At 45.1% G+C, this 24408-nt stretch overlaps 1 protein-coding gene across 9 annotated transcripts in view; it reads left to right on the top strand.

Annotated features, from left to right (window-relative positions):
• Positions 1-24408, top strand: part of Cracd (capping protein inhibiting regulator of actin dynamics) — a 235361-nt gene that overhangs the window by 23737 nt on the left and 187216 nt on the right. For 3 of the 9 annotated variants that reach the window (XM_087582461.1, XM_087582465.1, XM_087582459.1), the window contains one exon: positions 12202-12332. The gene's annotated coding sequence lies outside the window, so the exon portion shown is untranslated. 9 annotated transcript variants of the gene reach the window in all.

The raw sequence follows: 24408 nt of genomic DNA, 5'->3' as shown, positions 1-24408 counted from the left end.
AAGGGCTGTCGTAAGAGTTCTGGAGATGTGGCCCTGTTTCACATCCACCTCAGAAGTGTGAGGAATAAATGTGTTCTTTTGATGCACAAGGCTGTGGTCCTTTGTTATGGCAGGACAAGGAAGAATGGATACATCCTTGCAGAGAGTGTCTAGAGACAAAACTCCTGTGAGGCCTGTCCTGGGCTCTCGTTTGTGCTAATGCTGAGCGCGTGTGGTGGTCTTAGGAAGACCAGCTGGTGAGCTCATTCTGGTACAGATCTGGGAGAAAGCACTGAGCCATGCTCAGAGTATGTAAGTGTGTGTGTGTGTGTGTGTGTGTGTGTGTGTGTGTGTGTGCGTGTGTGTGTTGATGTGTATGTGGGTGTGTGTATGTGTAAGTATGTGATGTGTGTATATGTGGTCTGTGTGTGTGTGTGTTGTGTGTTGATGTGTATGTAGGTGTGTGTATGTGTAAGTATGTGATGTGTGTATATGTGGTCTCTGTGTGTGTGTGTGTTGTGTGTTGATGTGTATGTGGGTGTGTGTATATGTAAGCATGTGATATGTGTGTGTGGTCTGTGTATATGTGGTCTCTGTGTGTGTATGTGTTGTATGTTGATGTGTATGTGGGTGTGTGTATGTGTAAGCATGTGGTGTGTGTGTGTGTGTGTAGTCTGTGATGTGTGTGTGTGTGCGTGTGTGTGGTCTGTGATGTGTGTGTGTGTGTGCGTGTGTGTGGTCTGTGATGTGTGTGTGTATGCGTGTGTGTGTCTGTCTGTCTGTATTCATGTGGTGTGTGGTGTGTGTGGTGTGTTTGCTGAGTTAACCTTCTTTTAAGGTACTGTGTGTTTATTCTTTTCTATTGAAAAGGACCTGAGGTTGATTTTAACAAAACTTATTAAAGAAGAACAAAGGTTGTAGAACTGGAAATTACCTCAGACTGGAGAAGGTTCTGAGCGCCCCTCTCTAACAAAGTGCAGGTTGTATTTACAGCCAGAGAAAATGAAACAACATACACAAAAGCAACCTCGTGGGCAGCAGTGGGCATTTGCCTTATTTGGTCATAACTTGGCAGCTGGATGCTCCATTGCTATGATTGGCTAAGTCTCAGTTGCTTGGTTACAAGGATATAGTGTTAGTTTAGGTTATAAATTTTGTGTGTGGGGGTGAAGATATATTCACACATACATATGAGTGCGGTTCTGTATGGAGACTGCCTTGGGTCAAATGCCGTCACAAGAGTACAAAGTAGATTTAGGGCAAGCTTCTCAATGCTAACCTCAGGTGACTTCACTGGAGATCATTTCATGTCAGGGGAGGAAAGGACAAGGAAGCCCCTTCATCCTGCTGGGTACGGGCGGTAGAAAGGGCCAGAACACACTGAGGAGAATAAAGATGTCTCCAACACTTCTCCCTATTCCCAAAGAGAAAATAGATCACATCAAACGAGGAGTTATAATTAGAGATGGGAGGGATAGAGAGAAGAGAGAAGAGAGGGGAAAGGAGGGAGGGGAGAAGCCAGGGGTCAAGGAAAAACTGACTATATGTATGTGTACGTGTATGTGTATATGGAACCAAGTATCTGCCGTTCTCTTCCCCTCTGCACTCCCCTGGCTTGATTTTCAGGACACATGTGGAGGCCTCGGCTGCATCCAGGTAACAGTTGGGAAGGAAAATTAAGGCACTTCTAGCCCATCTCCTCCTCATGAACACTATGCCTCTCCGTCTTTTCTGGTCAAGCAGTATCTGCTGGTTAACTCTGAATGATGTTGTAGCCTAGGGGTCTCAGACAGGTGACTTGGGAGGTAAAGGATCTCTGTCCTTACCTGACAGATGTTCAGTCTGTGTCTTGTGTCTGGCTAGGCCTGTCTTCTCTTTGCTGTCATTATTACCTTGTCAGATCTTGTGTGGCCTTGGAAACTGGACCCTTGTCTTAATACTGCCTGAATCAAAATAGCTCACACAGTGCACTGTTGGCACTGAGGGCCTCCAAGAATCAAGGACCTTGCTTCTTTGGGAGTACGGATTGTGTTCTCCTAGCATTCTCATGCTAAGGTAAGCCTATGATAGCTCAGGACAAGAGAAAATCGAGTCCTTACAAGAAAGGCACTGATCACAGTGGTAGGCACCCGAAGCACCTAGCATCCCTTCAGAAAGATGGCTTTCGTATTTCAAGAGCAGAAGATCATTGGTTCCTATGGTGACTGACAGGAATGAATGTCTGTGTCCAGTCTTTGCTCCTCCATCTGAAGTTATGCTTATCTTGTTAAAGGGAAATTTTACTTTTCCTTCTCCTTGAAATACGGGAATGTTAATAATTCCATTGAGTAACTAGAGGTTCCTGCCCCTGCCCTCCCCCCGCCTCCCCTATCTCTCCCTCTTTTGACAGTCTCCTTGTGTAGCCCAGGCTGACCCACCTCTCAGTTTTGCAGCAGCCTTTCAAGTGCTGGGATTTTAGATGTGTCTCGAATGCGCTTTTCCTTTTATTCTTACAGAAGTTCCGGGTTGGAGTATTAGGTCCAGGTAAAATCTAAGCGGTGACTTGAGTTTCATCACCAGAGCTGCGAAAGCTCACACTCTGTGCATGGCTCCCCGTGTGCCGTGAAAATGTGCATAAAGCCTCAAGTGGTTGAAAGAGCACACAGCTTTGTGCTCTGTTGTAGCACATACCATGGTTGCACCCTCTCCCAGTCAGCAGGGAGGAATTCAGTCGAAGTCACAGAGCCTAGAAGTAGGTCTGCCATGAAGACAGGGCCTAGAAACGGGTCTTAATCCCTACCACGCCGTTGCTTCCTAGCTTGTTAAAAGAATTATTAGCTTTCGTTCTATCTATATTTCCAACTTTTTTCCTTTAACAAAGTTTTATGGTGATATAATTCACACACCAAAAAACTCACTCATTTAAAGCACAAGATTTATTGTTTTTTTCTAATACATACGGATAACCAGTTACTGATTTGAAAATGAAGCCGGTAATCTCCATTCCTTGTTGCTCCCTCTCCCTAACCCTTGACAAACTTGATCTTGATAGATTTACATATACTGGACACGCATAGACATATGAAGCTACTGCGGTGTATCGATACGAGGCCCTTTATGATTACTGGTTTCTTTTACTAAGCATCTTACGTGTGTTGTAGACAGTGTGGGCTTTTCTTCATTTTCATCTCAGAATAAAATTCGATCACGTTGGGAGGGCACACATATTTATCTGTTTATCAGTTAGGGAACATAAGTTGTTTTCTCATCTCTGTATTTATTTATTTTGTGTAAGGGTGTGGACGCACATGTCACTGTGCAAAGGACAGAGGACAACTTGTCGTGGTTGATCCACTCTGTGGGTTCCGGGAACTGAGGAGAACTCATCCATCTCCGTGTCAAAGTCTTTTAACTGCTGAGCCATGTCGCCAGCTCCGTTGTCAGTCCAAAACAATTATAAATTCTGTTCCGAACATTCTGGAACAAAGTATTATGTAGTACCGTTTTTTTTCAATCCCTGGACCTACATTTAGGGATAGAACTGCTGCGTCATTTGGAACCTCTGTGTTTAATATTGCGAGACATCCCTGGGTGTATAGCTCAGTGCTAGAGCACTTGCCTAGTGTATACGAGGTCCTGGGTTCAATTCCCAGTACCACCACAAATAAGCAAAGACAAAAAAAGAGCAAAAATAGGAGAAATTGCCAACCCATTTTCCCAAAGTGGCTATGTAATCTTGCATGCTTACCTACAGTACATTCGAGCTCCAGTTTATCCAACTTTTATAATCTCTCTTCTTTTTTCAGCACTGGGCATGATCCCCAGGGCCTCATGCATACCACAAAAGTACCACACTACTCTGTCACCCCCAACTCTATCCATCATTTTCATTCTAAGCATGCTGGCAAGCCTGTGGTAATACCACAGTGTGATGGCTTGTTTGCTTGCTAGCTTGAGATAGGGGCTAGCCTCAAACTTGGCATGCTGCTGAGGCTAGCCTGGAACCATACAATGCCCAGTTCTCACTGCTAGTTTAATTTGCATTTTCCCAATGACTGATGTCGTGAGTGTCTTGTGATGGATTTTCTGGCTACCTGTATACGTTTGGAAAATGTCCTGCCCAGATCCATTGCCTGCTTTTACATTGACTTTTCATTACTGAGTGGAGAACTCTTCATGCTTCATAGATCCAAGTCCATCACAGAGAGAGACTTGCAAGCACTTTGTGAGCTGTCATCTCATTTGAACTTAAACTCTGGGCCACCAAAGTGTTACCGTTACACAGTTCCATTGATTTTTTTTTTTATGTTTCCATCTCAGTCCTATTAGAAAACCATTATCTTGCCGGATGCTGGTGGTGCACGTCTTTAATTCCAGCATCGGGAGGGAGTGGCAGGCAGGTCCCTGAGTTTGTAGGCCAGCCTGGTCTACAGAGAGAGTTCAAGGGCAGCCAGGGCTACACAAAGAAACCCCATCCTGAAAAAAGAAAATCCACCACCTTATCTGTACTTATAAAAATCAGTGCTCATACTTTCTTCTGCACACTTCAGAGCGGTCATGTTGAAGCGTGAAACCCACTTGGGGTTGGTGTGTTTTCCTGTGGTTAACGGTAAGACTCTGACTTCATTCTTTGGCCTGTGGGTATATGGTTATTTTATCAAGTGTCATTTGTTATTCAGTGCACCCCCATTGAAGTGTTGGAATATCATAGAGTTAGAAAGAGCAGTTTGCAAATTTATTTGGAATAACAAAAAACCCAGAATAGCAAAAAGCGATCCTCAACAATAAAAGAACTTCTGGGGGAATCCCCATCCCCGACCTCAAGCAGTATTATGAGCAGTAGTGATAAAAACTGCATGGTATTGGTACAGAGACAGACAGATAGATCAGTGGAACAGAACTGAAGACCCAGAAATGAACCCACACACCTATGGTCACTTGATCTTTGACCAGGAGCTAAAACCATCCAATAGAAAAAAACATAGCATTTTAAACAAATGTTGCTGGTTCAACTGGAAATCAGCATGTAGAAGAATGCAAATTGACCCTTTCTTATCTCCTGGAGCACAGCTCAAGTCCAGGTGGATCAAGGACCTCCACATAAAACCAGATACATTGAAACTAATAGAAGAGAAAGTGGGGGAGAGCCTCAAATACATGGGCACTGGGGAAAATTTCCTGAACAGAATACCAATAGCTTATGCTCTAACATCAAGAATCAACAAATGGGACCTCATAAAGTTGCAACGCTTCTGTAAGGCAAAAGACACTGTCAATAGGACAAAATGGCAACCAGTAGATTGGGAAAAGATCTTTACCAATCCTACTTCCGATAGAGGGCTAATATCCAATATATACAAAGAACTCAAGAAGGTAGATTCCAGAGAACCAAATAACCCTATTAAAAATGGGGTACAGAGCTAAGCAAAGAATTTTCAACTGAGGAATACCTAATGACTGGGAAGCACCTAAAGAAATGTTGAACATCCTTAGTAATCAGGGAAATGCAAATCAAAACAACCCTGATATTCCATTTCACAGAATTCAGAATGGCTAAGATAAAAAAACTCAGGTGACAGCAGATGCTGGCGAGGATGTGGAGAAAGAGGAACACTCCTCCATTGTTGGTGGGATTGCAGACTGGTACAACCACTCTGGAAATCAGTCTGGAGGTTCCTCAGAAAATTGGACATTGAACTACCTGAGGACCCAGCTATTCTGCTCTTGGGCATATACCCAAAGATGCTCCAACATACAACAAAGACACGTGCTCCACTATGTTCATAGCAGCCTTATTTATAATAGCCAGAAGCTGGAAAGAACCCAGATGCCCTTCAACAGAGGAATGGATACAGAAAATGTAGTACATCTACACAATGGAGTACTACTCAGCTATTACAATGACTTCATGAAATTCTTAGACAAATTGATGGAATTAGAAAATATCATCCTGAGTGAGGTAACCCAATCACAGAAAAATACACATGATATGCACACACTGATAAATGGGTATTAGCTCAAAAGCTTGGAATACCAAGATACAATTCATAGATCATGTGAAGCTCAAGAAGGAAGACCAAAGTGTGGACATTTCAGTCCTCCTTAGAAGGGGGAACAAAATACTCACAGGAGGAATTACAGGGACAAAGGGTGGAGCAGAGACTAAAGGAAAGGCCATTCAGAGCCTGTCCCACCAGAGATCCATCCCATATTCAGACACCAAACCCAGATATTATTGTAGATGCCAAGAAGTGCATGCTGACAGAAGCCTGATGTAGCTGTCACCTGAGAGGCTCTGCCAGAGTCTGACAAATACAGAGCTGAATGCTCACAGCCAACCATTGGACAGAGAACGGGATCCCCAATGGAGGAGTTAGAGAAAGGACTGAAGTAGCTGAAAGGGTTTTCAACCCTTAGGAAGGTCAACAATATCAACCAACCAGATCCCCCAGATCTCCCAGGGACTAAACCACCAACCAAAGAGTACACATGGAGTAACCCATAGCTCCAGCCACATACGTAGCAGAGGATGGCCTTGTTGGACATCAATGGGAGGAGGGGCCTTGGTCCTGGGAAGGCTCGATGCCCCAGTGTAAGGGAATGCCAGGATGGGGATGCGGGAGTTTGTATTGTCTATATTTGCTATTAATTAACACCTAGATTAAAATGCTGGTATTCATAATTCACTGAATTATTTGCTAGGCTCTTAGGAGAGGGTACAGGACAGACACCACTTTGGTGGTTCTTTTGGATGCATGTGTGTGGAGAGTAATGGTGTGTGCATGCACACATGGACATATACACATGTGCAGACCAGAAGATAACCTCGGATCTCATCCTCAGGAGTGCTGTCTGCTTCTTTTGTTCTGGAGCTCGCTATTAGCCTAGCACGGCTGGCCGTCAATCCCCAGAGATCCTCTTGTCTCTGCTTCCCCAAACCTGGGATTTCAAGAGTGCCACCACACCAGGCTCTTTGCATTTTAAAAAATAAAGACCTGAGGATCCAACTCAGATCTCTGCTTACAAGGCAAATGCTTTTCCAAGAGACTTGCCTTCCTAGCTTCTGGTCTCTCTCTCTCTCTCTCTCTCTCTCTCTCTCTCTCTCTCTCTCTCTCTCTCTCTCTCTCTCTCTCTCTCTCTCTTTTAATAAGAAATTTGCAAGTCTCCCTTTCTCTTGGGCTTCCATTGACTGGTCTTATCTCTGTTCAAGACCACGTTTGGTGTCAGTGCATTTTTCCGAGCCATCTCGGGGAAAGGTGTCAGGTAGCCTAATTGAAAAGCATTAAAAACCAGCATAAAAGCATGTTGGGGGATGGAGGACTGACTGGCATGTTTGTCCAGCCCACACTGTAAGGACTCTTGGGTCAAGAGAGTGGAGCAAGAGACACAGAGCAGGTGAGGTTAGGATTCTCAGGAAATTAAATCTACAAATTCTTGGCTAGAACTGGAAGGTTCTTTTCCTGTGGAGTTGAATATATTTTGCCAAGGCAAGGGAGGCCACTTAGAGGCACCGTGCTGGCCCACACAGCAGGCGCTGGAGGTTTTCCTAAAACAACCTTATAGCAGGACTGAATGGGCTCTTCAGTTCCCCGTGAAGCAGGAGGGTTGTGGTTGACTCTGAAGGCATCTATGGAAAGATTCACCTTTTGAGTTTGTGGAAGATTAAAAGTATTTTTTTTGGATGTGTCACACTTAAACAATCACCTCGCATCCTCCCCCTGGCCAGGATATTTTTGTCTGTCCTTTTTAAACTAAAATTATTTATTTTATCTGTGTCAAATCCAAGCTGAGATCTAACAGCCCCCTAGTGATACTTTTCTTTAATTTGAGAGAATCTTGTTATATATTCCCAGATGGGCTCATACTCCCTAGATAGTCCAGACCGATGGCCATCCTCCTGCCTCATCTTCCAAGTATTAGGATTATGAGTATGTGCCACCATGTCTGGCTTCTGAATTTTCCTCTTCATCTTTCCCTCCTTTCAAAATGTCACAACCTCGGTGGACGCTGTAACGCCATTATAAGGCATAACGTTGCTTTTAACAAGTTGTGTGTGTCTTTGCATTTGGCCATCTTAACACCGTGAGTGATCAGAGTCTGAGCTCTGGAAGCCAGCCTGGAATGTGGACACACAACAGGATAGGGAAGCCTGAGATTTAGACATGCCACTACTGGTAACTTACAATTTACCTCATTAGCCAGAGGTTCTCATTTGTTAAGTTGCTTTTCAGAACCACATTAAATGAAATGACGGCATAAGAAATGATTATCCCAAAATTATCTCATTGGCTGACCTCTGGAAATGATGCCATGTGTTTTTATCAAAGTGCTATTTTTCCTAGGCAATGCAAATGCCTCTAAGTGGAACATCTGTAAATCTTCGTGCACTATTCGTATCCAAACGCACTTAATCAAATGTTTGGCTGTTCCAGATCTTTATGTGTCTGGAGGTGTTTTATGGCATAAATCCAAAGGTCAGATGTCGTGTGTCCCCAAGTCTCACATCATTTAGAGTAATGTTGCGGTGCTGTACAGAGCGTTTATGCGCATGTGCGTGTGTGTGCACACGCTTGTATGGGTGGCTATGAATTCTTGCTTTCTTTGGTGCATAATCTGGCTATTGACTTGAACAGTGGTCCCCACTCTTGTGGAACTTGCTTTGAACCGGAGTACCACACTGCTACAGCAAGTGTTGGTAATAAGCCAGCTTCTTAAGGAGGTCGGCTTTCCAGAGATACAGTTACAAAACGGGTGCCCCTCTCTAAGCAACAGATGGCTTCGGTGGCAAGTCCAAGTGACAAGGTTTAAAATATTTATTGCTTCTAAAGACACCCACTGTTTAGTAACCAGGACACCAGGCCCTTGTAAACAGCAGTGGCTGGTATGGTTAGAACATGACATGGAATAGTAATGTCCCCCAAAGTTCCTAACGTGTGCGTTTCCCATGCCACACCAGACCTGTCCACTCGTTTCCTCCTTGACCAGAATTACCGTGTAACCTTAGATCAGATTACACAGTTGTGTGACTCTTTATCAGCATTTTCATATCAATAGCACTTTGAATTTAATACTGTTTTCTCTTGTGCCCTGGAGCCATATCCAAGATGAAATGGCATTTATGCCATGTCATTACTAAGCTGCAGCCGAATGACAGACTGAAAAGTATGTTGTTAGTGGTTCGTGCACAGTTTTACTCATAAGAGGGCAGAGAGAGAAAAGAAAGGGGGGAAAGTGGAGGTGGGGGAGAGTGGAAGAGGGGGAAAGGGAGAGAGGAGGAGAAAGGGAGGGGGAGTGGCGGGAGGGAGGGAGGGATGGAGGGAGGGAGGGGGGAAGGAGAGGCACAGTAGTTGAAGGAATGGACTATTTTGGATTGTATAAGTGCATGGAGCATCCATTTCATAAGCCTCTCTAAGTAAGCAGAGTCTATTTATAATAGAAAAAAGGGTTTTAGGTTGAACTCTTGTAAATAGGATTTACAGACACCTGAGACCCAGTGTTAATGTTCATAAGAAATGTTTGTTGGCTCAGAGTGGCATCTGAAGTGTCTTCCAAATGAGCCGGCAGCTAGGACCAGGAGCTAAGTCTTACATTAGAAATCTATTCTTAGACATCTGACATATGTTTAGCAAGAGGGGACGTCACTGGGCCCTCGCTGTGCATCACCCGCAAAGGTCAAGGCCCTCTGCTCTCACAGACAACAAAACAATCAGGGTGTTCAAAATTATGGACATTGAGTACACTTCAAAGTCAGGAACTATGTGTGCCTTGGTGAGGATTTTACCTTTGTTCTGCTTCCCTTCCCTCTTCCTGCTGCCTTTCCTCTCTTTTACAATTTTCACTTAAAAAGAATCTGATATGAACTTTTAAAAACTGACATTTTTCTTTACTCCTCTCTCTCTCTCTCTCTCTCTCTCTCTCTCTCTCTCTCTCTCTCTCTCTGTGTGTGTGTGTGCGTGTGTGTGTGTGTGTATGTGTCTCTCTCTCTGTGTGTGTGTGTGCATGCATGTGCATGTGTGTGTACATGACACATGTGGAAGTCAGTCAGAGGACAGCTTGTAGGGATTGATCCTCTCCTTCCACCATGAAGGTACCAGAGACTGAGCTGAGGTCATCAGGTTTGGCCGCGAGTGCCTTTGCCTGCTGAGTTTTCTCAATGGCCAGTAATCCTCCTTTAATAGAACCTGCGTGATGCTTAATCTCAGATTGCACCCAGGATCAACTAAGAGACAAGCTACTGGGTGGGTCTGTGGTGTATTTAAGGATTAGCTGAGTGGGGAAGACCTTCTTCTAGCGTGGTCCTCACTTTTCACAGCCCAGATAAAGAGGTCTGAGGAAAAAGCACTGTGGCTTTTGCCTGCTTGCCTTTGCTCCTTGCTGGTTAATGCATCTGCTCTGTTGTGGCAGCTGCTGCTACCATCATTCATTGACATTAGAATTCATAGACATACTTTGCCTTCCTGTGTAGAATGAAAGCCATTTACTCTCTAAGAATGGTCTGGCCCTTTAGTGTCAGACTGAGGCTGTCGAGGCCCCCAGCCTTGGGGACTTTCTATTGCATTCTCAGCCTCGGCAGCACAACTTGTCATTGTTTGATGACCTAGCCTGTGATATGTAAGCCAATGTCATAAATCTCTTTTGTCATATATATTCATTCTATTGGTTCTGTTTCGATAGAGAGCCCTGAATGCTATAATATGGGAAGAACACTAAAGGCTATAATTTAAGATGCCATCCCAACATTCTCTGGAAACACTGGGGTGGGTTTCTGAAACTCCATTTTAACGTAGAAGTCCAACAATACATAACTTGTATTCGTTTTCTTGGTTTTGGCGTCTTGTGATTGAAGGTTTTGGTCATGCTGTTTATGATACTGTGACCGTGGGGATCAGCTCCAGCCACAGGCACTGAGAGATGTCCAGATACATGGTAAGGGCTGTGCGATGATTCAGACAGACAGATAAATCATCACTACCCTTTCTTGGTGAATGCCACTAACTGCCTGTCACAAGAGGATTTTTGGATGAGTGGACACCCATTGCAGAGAGCTCACGTGGAAACCAGCCTTGTCAGTCTGGAAATTTTTATGCAGCGGGGTGTTGGGAATTCCTTCTTAAATTTTTCTTGGCAGCTTTAAGGCCGCTTTGATTATTAAAGATACTTCAAGGCAGTGGATTGCATATGCAGCCCAGTTAAAAAATTTTTTTAAACGTTGTTTTGACAATGGACTGACATTTAAACCGCATCTGCAGGCTGCTGTCTTTATGGCTGTGGGCCACCACACGGCTCTATAGTTTGGTTTAGATGTGCGAGCATGGATGAATGAAGCTGGACCATGAACGGATCCTACTTCCCCGTGTCAGAGACTGGAATAGATTTTCAGGAGGCAGTTTGGGGGCTCCTGGTGAGAGTGAGAGGGAATGGGCTGTCAGGGGAGTGCTATACAACACTAAATATTCCACATTACCCAACCAGGAATCCCTAAGGAACACTGGTAGGGTCTGTATTTTAAAGTTTATTTACTCAGTCTGGCAGAAACCCGAAGGTGGTTCTCTCTTTACCTCCAAATGGAAGTTGTTTCCAGTTTGGCCTGGATGGCTGTGTCAGCATGAGGTGATACCATGAGAGGATGAGCAGCATCCTGGACACAGAGCACAGAGGCCAGAGATGGAGTCTTAGCTGAGTCCCACACCTCAGAAGTGGCCTAGCTCTCCCGGGCATTGACTCTGTACCGCTCTTAAAGTTGGCAAGTTACAGTAGGCCAGAGAGTAAGTGATCCAGGCTTTCCGGCTGTTGTTACAACCCTTTAAACACTGAAGGGAACATTGTCGGCTCCTGTAACTAGAAAAGAGAAGTACATGGCCTTCCTTGCCTGAGTCTTCCGATCTATGTTACAGAAAAAGAGAGGAGAAAATTAAGAGGCTAGTTGGAGTGAAGTGTGTTTCCATGTAGAACTCCAACGTTTGTTCTCTGAGGAAAAGTAATTTGGCCTCCAGCTGAAGGTTTTCTGGCCGAGGTTTAATTTAAAATATCATGAATTTACCTGTAATACATGCGTGGTGCTATGAACTGAGCACAGGGCTAAATTACACACTAGACAAGCACTCAACCACCATGTTAGACACACCTTTTGGCTCCTGCAGATGGAGTCTCACTGTGTAGCTCAGGCCTTGGACTCCTCCTCCTCCTCTCAACAGTCACAGTTGACAATTTTCTTCTTTGACTTCACTCCTCTGCGTTCTCTAGCTCTGGCTTTGGCGTTGCCATACAGATGATAAATCTTCGTTGTCAGTGTGACTGATCTAAAGGAGACGAACCTCTGGGGGTTGGAGAACGGTTCTCGAGAGTTCTAACTGAAGAGGCAGACCCATCCAGAAGTAAGTGTCATCGTTCCGTGGACCGTTCGATGGAGCGCTGGTGTCCCAACTTTCAGACTCCTAATTCACTCAGGCATGAGTCAAACCGTGGCCTCTGACTCTTTCCGGCCTCAATGGGCTGTGTTTCCTTAGAGTGTGAGGTTAAATAAGTCCTCCCGCCTTTAAGTAGCTTTGTGCCTGGTAGTTAACTGGTCACAGGAATGAGGAGGGAGGCTATACTAGGCGAACTGATCTTAAAATGAGAAAAATAAAAATAGAACCCTATACATGAAGTGTTATTTTTTAAAGGGTCATACAGAGACAACAGTAGTTTTCATTCGATTTTAAGCATACAGACATACCTCATGGACCAGATTCTGCGAAATTCTTTTCATTTTTACTCAGTATTGTAGTTTGAGTAACCGACTGGAGATATTACTTCAGGTATGAGGAGTAAGTGAGCTATATGTAGTGTCACCGCGAAGGACGGGGTTTAGAATGTTTCTGTGTCTGGTGCTCTGTGAAGCACACGCCTCGTGAAGGTCACACCTTTACCTGGAGTGACAGTTCCTGCGCAGCTAAACTGGGTCACCAGCGAATGAAAGGTGCTTGTGTTGCTGCAGCCGCTGGGCTCCTGGCCCTTTGTGAAGCTGTAAACGGGATGCTACCTTTGTCCCTCACTGCCCCCTTGCTGCTTTTGTTACTGGAGGGTTCACGTTGCAGATTTCTTTTTTCTGAGCCCTATCAGTTCTTTTGATAGGGTGTCTACTGTTAACCTGCGGCCCACAGTGGGGCTTCCTGCGGGGATCTTAGCAGGCATGCTCGCGCACAGATCATTTGGACGAGGTCAGTATTACAGGTCTTCTGGCGCCTGTAATTGCTCTGCTGCCTGTAAGGGAGGAGGCTTACAGAGTGGATTGGTAGGCTTATCATTGGCCGTCATCATCATGTGGTTTTTGAGTTTTGCATTTATTTTATGATTTAATCTTAGAATTTCATTTTAAAATCACTTTGATAACAGAAACATCTCTACTAGCATGAATGAAGCCCCGAATTCAATCCCCAGCACAACATAAAACCAGCCTTGGGGGCACATCCCTGTGGACCCAGAACTTGGCCAGTGGAGGCAGGTGGATCAGGAATTCAAGGTCAACTGCAGTTACCTAGTGAGTTCAAGGCCAGTCAGGGCTGTATAAGATCCCATCTCCTGTGTATCCGTGTGTGTGTGCGTGTGCGTGTGTTTGTGTGTGTGTGTGTTTGTGTGTGTCTGTGTGTGTGAGTGTGTGTCTGTGTGAGTGTGTGTGTCTGTGTGTGAGTGTGTGTGTGTCTGTGTGAGTGTGTGTGTCTGTGTGTGTTTGTGTGTGTCTGTGTGTGAGTGTGTATGTCTGTGTGTTTGTGTGTTTGTGTATCTGTGTGTGTATCTGTGTGTATGTGTCTGTGTGTGTGTGCCTGTGTATGTCTGCGTGTGTGTGTCTGTGTATCTGTGTGTGTGTGTGTGTGTGATAAAATTTATAGCATGAGGATCTAGTTAAAATGAAAGAACCAGAGAAAGTCAACTGCAACATCTTTACAGTGGTGCAGCCATTGGTTAAATGGCTAAGTGTCCAAGATTGCCCATAAGTGATTAGCTAACCCAGCAGCAACTGTGATTGAGTTTTATTTCCCCTTAGACTGGCTTCCTTTATTCCTACTGAAGGCCTGTGGTGCGTGAAGGGTCTTGGAGTCAACAAGGGACGCACACCTGATACTGTGCACTGGGTCTTTGGGGAGCTTTTGATCCACTGGGCCATCTGCTGACTTTATCGAAGACTCAGGTGCACGTGTGTCATGATGTGCACATAGAGGTCAGAGGACAACTTTCAGGAGTCAGCTCTCACCTCCACCATGTTACATTATAGCCCCCCTAACTCTCTGTGTTTGTGTGTTGTGTGTGGTATTGGCACACATGACACATGGCTGTGCAACATGGCTATGAATATGGTGTGTGTGTGCTTGTGTGCACAGGCAAGTGGAGACCCAAAGTTCAAGTCAGGTGTCTTCCTCAGTCCCCACTTTATTTAGTGAAGCAAGATCTCTCAGTGAACCTGGAACACAACAGTTCTAAATAGTGTAGCTAGCCAGCTTGTCCTGGGGTTCTCCTCTCCCCAGGAGATCGAGATTAGAGATGGCAGACAGAAGACTCAGCAGCCACCCACACCAGCTTTTATGTGGGTTCTGAGGATCCGAAAATTCAGTTCACTTTACCCTCTGAACAATTTGCTTAAGCCCCTGAGTAGTCCTTGTTGTTTTTCTGAGAAACCGGGTCCCGTGTCACATTGTTCTGTGGTCAACACATCTTGTTTGTGGGGAGGAAACTTTGCACTCTATGTCTATAGCAGTTAGTCAGTGTTGCCAGGATTGATGGGGCATCATCAGTGTGACTCCAGTGTTGTCGTGAAAGACTGAGTCGTTATGCAGCTCAAATTTGGGGGGTGGAGAGATGGTCAGGCAATACAGTAGTGAAAACGTAAGTTCAGTTAGTGCAGTGCATGATGAGGAAATGAAGGGAGGAAAATGGAAGAGGGACTAGTTGGGAAGAGGAGGGGACCACCGGGAGGGGGAGGGGACCATTGGGAGAGGGAAGGCATAAGAGGGCAATGTGGAGTTAATATGATAAAAATACATTATGTACATGCATAAAGATGTTATAATATAATGAAGCCTACTATTATGCATAATTAATATATTCTGATAATTTTAAGGAAGCGGCATTCCCATTTTATATTGTCTTAGTTAGGGTTTCCATTGCAATGAAGAGACACCATGACCAAGGCAACTCTTATAAAGGACAATGTTTAATTGGGGCTGGCTTACAGTTTTTAGAGGTTCAGTCCATCATCATCATGGTGGGAAGCATGGCAACATGTAGGCAGACATGGTGGCTGCCGGAGGAGCTGAGAGTTGATTCAAAGGCAGCTGGGAGGAGGCTCTCTTGGGTGGAGCTTAAGCACCAGGAGCCCTGAAAGCCCATCTACAGAGAAGCACACTTCCTCCAACAAGACCATACCTCTCCCAACAAGGCTGCACCTCGTAATAGTTGGCTTAGCATATCCAAGCCATCACCCATATGTAGACTTAGGCACCCTTTGGGGGGGGTCGTTTTTGAGACAGGGTTTCTCTGTGTAGCCCTGGCTGTCCTGAAACTCAGTAAAGTGAGTCCCTTAGACTAGGCTGGCCTCGAACTCACTGGCCTCGAACTCACTGGCCTCGAACTCACAGGGATCCCCCTGCCTCTGCCTCCCATGTGCGGGGATTAAAGGTGTGAGCCACCACCACCCAGCTTACCTGGTTATTTTAAAAGAACTATTTCTTTGACGTATGTTTATCCCATGCCCGCCTCACACTCAGTTGTTAATATTCTGCAAATTACACTGACATAGATTTCTCTCAAGGATTCCTACCACTTAAAATAATCATACGTGTATATATAATTTTTTTCAGTTATATTAAGCACCACAAATATTTTGCTGGGCTTTGTTGGCTGTTAAGGACAATTTTCTTTTTTTTTTTTTTTTGGTATTTTTTTTTCAGAGCTGGGGACCGAACCCAGGGCCTTGCGCTTCCTAGGCAAGCGCTCTACCACTGAGCTAAATCCCCAACCCCTAAGGACAATTTTCTAAAAGCACCTTAGCCTACCCAGTGATCTGAGATGTTTCTTTGAAGTTTCAGTGCTCTATGCGCATTGAATAAATGAATTTCTTTTGCTGAAACCCAAGTAGGGTGTTTAGTAAAGTGTCTTTGAAGCTGGAGTCAAATTGGCTGGAGCCTCAAGCACAATGAGAAAACCAGGAAGGGCCTCCCAGACAGAGGGACGCAGCCCATTGTGGATAGGTTGTAAACCTGCACTGGGTTCCACGCCTGTTTTCAGTTCTGTATTTGATGTTTTTCACTTTTGTATAGAAACTTTAATGGTAACTAATTATACATATATATATGGTAAAAATGTATGAACTATTATAGTTTTGGGTAATTTAACAAAGTGTTATCAACTTAAAATGCAAGTTAATTACTGGTTTATTCTGACCTACTCTGAGAGAACCATTTTAATTGTGACAGATTAGACAGATCATTTTAACAATGGTTTAAATGCCATTGGACTTATGGCATCATTGGCTCAGGAGACAGACAGACAGACAGACAGACAGACAGACAGACAGACACACACACGCACGCACGCACGCACGCACGCACGCACGCATGCATGCACGCACACACACACCAGCACCTTATCACCTCAGTGGCTTTTCTTAACAAGGTAAAGGACAGAAGCTCTCCACTGATCCATGGCGATTGGCATTTGTGTAGAACACTGGCTGTTTTTTGTTTTGTTTTGTTTTGTTTTGTTTTGTTTTTTTTTGAGGAAAAGGTGGCTGCTTAGATTTCATTGAGTGGTACTCATGGGCCTCTGAATCACTGGTCTATGCTGAGTCCCTGGATTTCATCTTTCAAGAAATGAGCAGCTACCTTTAGAGCTTTAGGTTGGCTAGACCGACAGCTGTCTGATGACTGTGCTATCCGGTGTCTGTCTTAACATTCTGTTTCTTCTGACCCATTCTTGTCCAGTGGAGTTAGATTTTATACACACCTGCTGTCCTGGGACCTGCTCTGATAGTATACTCACCTGTCTTTGCTGTGAGGCATGAACTGGCCAAAACCACAGTTTCCCTGAGGTAAAAATAGTCGTCTGTGTCTTAGAGAGACAGTGTCCTTCAGCCGCTCACACTGGGGTATTTTAAACTGTTATCCTAACAACTGTTCCAAATGGCCGGTTTCCATGATTCCTGGGGTCCTTTGATGGTTTCACCCTGAGGTCTGGCTCTCATTCCTGTGACTTACAGGCAGGAGAAAGGAAGCCTTGTGTGAGCTCGCAGACAGCCAGGCTTCCGCAGGCCAGCCAGAATTCAGTTTGTCGCTCACTGACTAAATTAATTGACTGGCATGAGTGGAGCAGACTTGCCAACTGGACATTAGACAGTGCACAGTGTGCTGCTCTCTCTCTCTCTCTCTCTCTCTCTCTCTCTCTCTCTCTCTCTCTCTCTCTCTCTCTCTCTCTCTCTTACCAGAGATGATGGCATTCTGGGAAAACCATATATGTGTCACTTTTTATACCAGATCTTGATCCTTGAAGTCAGTTGCGTAGGATTCTCTGACTAGGTTAGTTCTAAATGGTGAGTGGAAGTTCGTTTAAAGGAAAGTCATGTCGAATCTCTACACCAGAGATAATTGATCTGACTTTACTAGCATGCCTGTCTACCTTCGGTAACGCATCATTTCTAAGTGCCCTATGTGCTGATTCTTTTTAGGTTAAGTACGAAGCCGTCGACCATTTTCAGTGACAGGGAGTAGACGTTACAGAATTTATTAGAACAAGTACTTTAAATCAGTAAATTCGCTACCTTCCTGACAACAGGAAGAACTTTCTGCCTAAGGGCTGAACTGTGCTCCCCTGGTGCCTCACAGAGTGATTTCATTTGGATAAAAGGTCTTTGCAGAGACAAATTGAGGCTCCTAGGGAGGCCCCTAATCTACTGTGACAACTGTCTGTACGAGGAGAGGGGATGTGGGCACAGATAGACAGAGATATACACAGGAAGACAGGGAGCAGGTGGCCTTCTACAAACCAAGCAGACCCTGGTGTCCAGAGCCCAGGGAGTTTTTACTGTCTTTTTTAAAGTATATGAATGACTTTATTCTTTCTTTCACTCATTGTTCTATTGTTACTATTTCAACAATTTACATATTCCCTAATAGATACATGTATGGATTTGTATATAAATACATGATATAGTGTATGTATGAATTTACATATTTTCCTGAAATATTTGAGGCTAAATGGTTCATCTACGGTGTCTTTATTTTAAAAACATTTCTGCCTTCTTTTTTAAAAAATTAATTTAATTTTTACTTGTTCACTTTACATCCTGTTCACTGCCCCCTCCCAGTCACCCCTTCCACAATCTTTCCACCTACCCCCTCCCCTCTCTTCTGAGTGTGTGGGACCCCCTGGGTATCCCCCCAATCCTTGTGGTACTTCAAGTCTCTGCAAGGCTAGATGCTTCCTCTCCCACTGAGGCCAGACAAGGCAGCCCAGCTAGAACATAGATCAGTAGGGGTGACCTTAGCTGTGACTCACAATATGGGGGATATGGAACCTGAAGAGGCCACCTTCTGTAGCCAGGCAAGGACCCCAGTGGAGCTATAGAGACACCAAGCCATCCACAAAACTTTCAATCGAAAATGTATCCTGTCTACATGAATTGCAGGCATGGGGGATGGAGCAGAGGCTGAGGGAATGGCCAACCAATAACTGGCTCAACTTGAGACCCATCTCATGGGCAAGCTCCAGTCCCTAACGCTAGTAATGATACTCCATTGTGCTTGTGAACAGGAACGTGCTGTCCTCTGAGATTCTCCACCCAGCAGCCGACTCAGACAGATGCAGATACCCACAGCCAAGCAGTGGTCAGAGCTTGGGGACTCTTGTGGAAGAATAGGAGGAAGGACTATAGGCTGAAGGGGGTAAGAACCTCACAGGAACAACAACAGAGTCAACTAACCTGTACCCTTAGGGCTTTCAGAGTCTGAACCACCAACCAAAGAACACACATGGGTCCACCTTGGTCCACCTAGGCTTCCCTGCTCATATGTAGCAGATGTGCAGCTTGGCTTTCATGTGAGTCCTGTACAACTAGAACAGGAACTATTGCAAAGGGTGGAAGTCTTTTATTGTTTAAGCCACCTAGCCTGGGGTTCTTGGTCAACAAACTCACCATTGAGTATGATCAGTAGAGTAGCATCATGAGCCAGGTATGGTAGCACATGCCTTCAATATCAGCACTCAGGAGGCAGAGGCAGATGGATCTCTGTGAGTTCAAAACTAGCCTGGTAAACGTAGACAGTTTCCCCCAATATCTGTACCAGGGCCCTATAGAATAGGTGTGAGGCCTTGGATGGGGAAAATCTTTGGCCGTCATCTATTGTAAACTCTGTATTTGCAGTGGACCATCCCACTGCTCCTGCACATAGATGTTAACTGAGCAGTTCCCCAGGCTAGTGACAGCTCATCCATGCCTAAAACCCAGACCTTTTCTGGTTTGAGGCAAGCCTCAACCTTCTCTTTCTCCAGGGCTGTGTCTACATACATCTAGCTCCTTCTCTTGGCGAAATTGGCTTAGAAAAGCGACCTGATTCTCTTCTCCTTCTTCTCTTTTTGTCGTAAGTGCTTTCCACATGCAAAGGGAGAGAGGCTAGGATCCTAACCCTTTGAGCATTTACCACCTACGATATTAAAGGCCAAATCAAGCTTCTTTCTTTCCCTTTCTCTAGAGGTGACTACTGTTTCAACCCGGCATCTAGCCACTATATCTTATGAGTATCTTACAGTTTTATTAAGATGATAAAAGGTGAGTTGTGGGGATGAGGGAGTTATGAGCTGGTGCTCAGCCCGGTGCCAAAGAATAGCTCTAAACCACACAAGGAAAGCTAGATAGTGAATGTTTCTGTGAAGACATAGTGAATGTTGTGAGGACAAACATGCTTAATACACGATGTGGGGAATAGGAAGGTGGCTTAGTCATTAAGTGCTTGCTGTTCGAGCATGGGGGCTGAGTCTGGATCCCAGCACTTAGGGAACCGCCTGGTGACATATGTCTGTAACCCCAGGACATGCGGAAGCCTGGAGCACACTGGCCGGCCAGCCTGGCCAAACTGATGAGTCCTCAATTCAGTGAAAACCTGTCTGAGAAATAACCCAGGAAAACAAAGCCACAGGATCTCCATGACAGGGAAACAGCAGGACATCCGAGAGGAGTGTCGGTGAGGGTCCCAGATTGCTTATTATACAGAAGCCAGAGGCCTCGAACTACACCAGTGACTCACTGCACATAGCCATATGAGCTCATACATGCACCACCCACAAACACACACACACACACACACACACACACACACACACACACACACACACAATGTAATGTATTCTGTGAACATGTGCAGCTTTTGTTTCAGTGAAAAATAAACTTAATTGTTAAAAATTAGGATGAAGCATTTCCTATCTTTCCCCACATATTGAATGTTATATAAAAACATGCCATACGTATCTCACATTCTTTTTTTGCATCCCTTTATTATGTGTCTTCATGGGCACTTACATGTTACAGCATGTGTGTGAAGGTCAAAGGTCTTTCTTTCCACTAGTGGTTCCTGGGTTGGAATTCATCAGGCTTGGCAGTGAGCGCCTCCTCCCACTGAACCCTCATGCCTCTCAGTCTGTTATTGTTCCACGGAGGCCTATTTACAGAATATATCCTTGATGCTAAAAATACTGTCAGCACAAGCAAGATAAAATGGTGCTTGTGTTTAGTTTATAATCTTCTATCTGCCTCTGTGTTTCTCTGGGTTATCAGAGGCTACCTAACGTAGCTGCTACATTGAATTGTTTTGGGGTATAAGGACAGGAAGGGTCTGTCGGTGCTTGGAACAAATGCAGTGAACATGGAGGTCAGACAAAGCTGCATTTCCTTGTTCCGTTGCTGCTATGTGGGCTGCTTCTAGCTATACTCCATCATTCAGAATGTTGATGACAATATTCTTAGACGAGTCTCTTTGTGCACGTGTATGGACCTTTTTTTAGGGCATGTGTCTGTTGGTGGAACTGCTAAGTCACAGGGGGGTACACACTTTGCTTTCAGTCTTTCTAGAAACTGCAAATGGTCTTTCCCAGTGTTGGTAGCAGTTTAATAGTCCTCCTTCGTGCCTGGAGCGCCTGTGCTGCACCCACTACTAGCAGGGGTTTGGGGCCGATCTAATGCCTTTAAATATTAGCCTCTCTTTCATAACTGCTCATCACTTGGCTTTGGCGGTGTGGGTCCTTTCCCCCTACTATTCAGAAGTGAGCAGAATGAGTGGACCTACTATGCACCTCCATCGTTTTTGCTGTGAAAATAGACTAGAGAAGTGAGGCAGCTCAGGTCCACAGAGTAGGTGCCCGGTCTCTCCATCCTCTGCTCGTTTGTCCCAAACACACGGTCGATTTGAATGAGTGACCCTTGAGTGTTGTTCTGAGCAGGGTCTGGGCCGAGGCTTTCTCTAGTTGAGATCGTTCGAACGCCTGTGAAGCTTAGAGTAGAGGTGGGACAGGAGTTTCTCAAGTCGGGCTGTGGCTGTTCCGCAGTCCCGTCCCAGAACCCTCGGGGCGATGGGAAATGGAAACTGCGAGCTTCGTTTACTAAATTTGTTTCTCCTGCTCTTCAAACTCTTCTTGCACCTCTCCCTACTTCTGGCCTACCGCCATGGCGGCTTTATCTTTGTAGATGCTCAACCCCGTCCTAGACAGGGCTTCTCTGTCCTCTCTACCTGCAGCTTCTCCCCTCCTTACCTTTGGGCTCCAGTTCCATCTAGCCACCGGAAGTGCCCTAACCCTGACTCTCACGTGACCTTTTCCTTCCAGGGTCCTCAGCACAGTGGTCAGTTTACGTACCTGGGTGGCTTGGACGCTGCCTCAGAGAGTCAGGGGCTAAGCCCGGTTTGTTCACTCTCTATTCCCTGGCTTTCACCAGTGCGCCTGGCACACAGCTAGAACTCAGTAAACACTGGTGAAGTGAGTGAATGAATAAGTGGTCTGTCTTTACAAAGCTCATCTTGTCTGATTTCCTGGAGGCAAAGCTGTCTGCCTAATTGGATTTTCCGATTCCTTCCCCAGCCTAGCCCTACAGTATGGTGTTTTGGAAAAGAGCAAATCTTGTAGACTGTTAAAGATGTCTATTCACGTCTCAAAGGACACAGCAAGGAGATAAGTAGGGGAGAAGGGAAAAGGAAGATCGTTTGTCAGAAGAGCATCGCTTAGTGCTGTCTCTGCCTACAAAGGCAGCGTCCAACCAGGCTGCGTGAGTGTTCCCTTCTGAGATCTCCAGAGTCCAGCCAGCCGGCCATGCCAGCCCCACAGAAAACACTGCTTGAATCATGGCAGGGTTGACAGGCTGTTACTCTTTCTATTGTAGTCATTATAACTTAGAAGATGCTTGTCCGCTTTGTGTAGTTGTGACAAAACAAAAACAAAAAACAAGAGCACTTAGTAGGAGGAGAGGCTTATTTGGGTCAGGGCTTACAGTTGAGGGGCGGGGGTGGGGCTTAGTCCACAGTTACTTCCTCCAGTGTTCCCAGTTTGGTATCCGGGTACCAAACTAATTTACATCAATCAATGCAGAAAGCGTGGCACCCAAGAGCTGTTCAGATCACTGCAGCTAAAAAGCAAGAGTGAAGGGAGAGGGAGAGAAGAGGGAATCTGCACGTGTTCCCCCCCAGGGCATATCCCTAAGAGTGATTCACTTAGTTCCTATTGAGCTCTGTCTCCTAAAAGCCCTACTTCTCCCAATAATGGCAGTGAAATCCTCTAGCAGGTGGCCTTTGGTGGGAGGGAGATATTCAGATCCAAACAACTAAGTGGGAAACCTTAATGACTAGGTCTCATTTTAGCTCCTGCCCCCACAAGTGGCCTTGACTTACATGAGACCTATGTGTTTCCTCTCTGTGACCATTAAAGCATAACAGAACCTCTGGTGTAGTCCAAACAGAGCCCAAGAAGTCATCATACTTTTAAAATGTTTATGTTTTCACCTCTGGGATTGAACCCAGCGTCTCTAAGGTGCTAGGTGACCTACCACTGAACCACATCCATACTCTGCTGTTTTACCTAAAGTTTTCAATGTCTGGTGACTTTCACAGATCCAGACATCCCAGGTGGAGGAAAAGAGAAGCCATCTTTCCTTTTTTATGGCTATAACTATAGTTGTTAAAATATTAAAGGGGCCCAATGCTTCAGTGTAATTCTCAATCCTTTATCAAAAGAAACTATTCACCTAACAAGAGGTAGGAAACAAATGTCTTGTTAAGATCGATGGTAACAAATTGACATCCCCTCCCCCACTCCCACCCCCTAGTCCCCACCCCCCCCACCCCCCACCCCCACCCCCCACCCCATCTAGCCTTAGCGGAATCTGGACCTTGCTTTGCTCTTGGCTATGTGAGCTCTATGCTTTCACTGCCAGCAAGGAGTCCAGTGTGGCAAGAATGCCAACCAGGCACATTAAAGCTAATTAAACAAAACTGCCTGCCCTCAAGGAAGTGTAACTCCTTGGCTCTGGAATAGAAGGTATCTATCTGCCTGCAGTTGCATTACTGATTTTTCAAAGAACTGGATAGTTAGGAGAATGCGGTTATTTCCGTATTTCCCTACAAGTAAACGAGCCTGGATGAGGTTGACTTCTTCAGTCTGCAAGGCAAAAATTCAAATCTGCTTTCGTTTTTAATTAAATGTGTTAATGTGTAGTTCAAGGACCTGTCATATACTTGCTTGGGGTTCAGTGGGGTTTGACGAGAGAGTTTATAGTCTGGAACTTTCCTTCTATGTAGCAAGCGCCTTGTTTCTTGATGACTGCTATTCTTCTTGTTACCGTTTGTATCATCCGCTGAGCGCAGCCTAGCAAACCCTTTTCAGGTAGGAATGTAATATTTGTTTTCCACCCTGACTCACTGAGGCAACAGATCAGCTGCACTGCGATTGGAAATGCGACTTTCTCTGCCGGGTGCTGGTCCTTTATTATATTAACTCTGGCATCCGTTTCCTCCCAGTCTAGCTACTCTGCACATCCATCCCTGGAAAACTCAGTTGTAGCTGGCACAGTGGTGCACACCTTTAATCCCAGCATTTGGGAGGAGACCGTAGGCAGGCTGATCTCTGAGCTCCAGGCCATCCAGGGCTACCTGGAGAGACTCTGTCTTCCATAAATTAAAAATAAACTTAAGACTCAATTGCTTCTTTTTTGGGTGTCTGGAAGACAGAGTTGGCTTTGATAAAGTTGCAAATTATTTTACCCTATCAATGCATCAAATAATCCTTTTTGTGGCCTGTCTTCCTTCAGGATTCTTCTCCCAACCTGAGGTTTTTACTTCACTGAAACGTGTTTGCTGAAAAGCGGTAAATCATGTGTTGAAATGACCGTGTTAGAGCGCAGCCTTCCTTTGGAGACTTTCAGGCCCACATGAACTGGTACTAACAGGA

This window comes from Rattus norvegicus, chromosome 14 (genome assembly GCF_021556685.1).
Source record: "Rattus norvegicus strain SHRSP/BbbUtx chromosome 14, alternate assembly SHRSP_T2T, whole genome shotgun sequence".
Taxonomy (NCBI): domain Eukaryota; kingdom Metazoa; phylum Chordata; class Mammalia; order Rodentia; family Muridae; genus Rattus; species Rattus norvegicus.
Note: the sequence above shows the minus strand (reverse complement) of the source record. Positions and strands in the feature narration are given on the sequence as shown.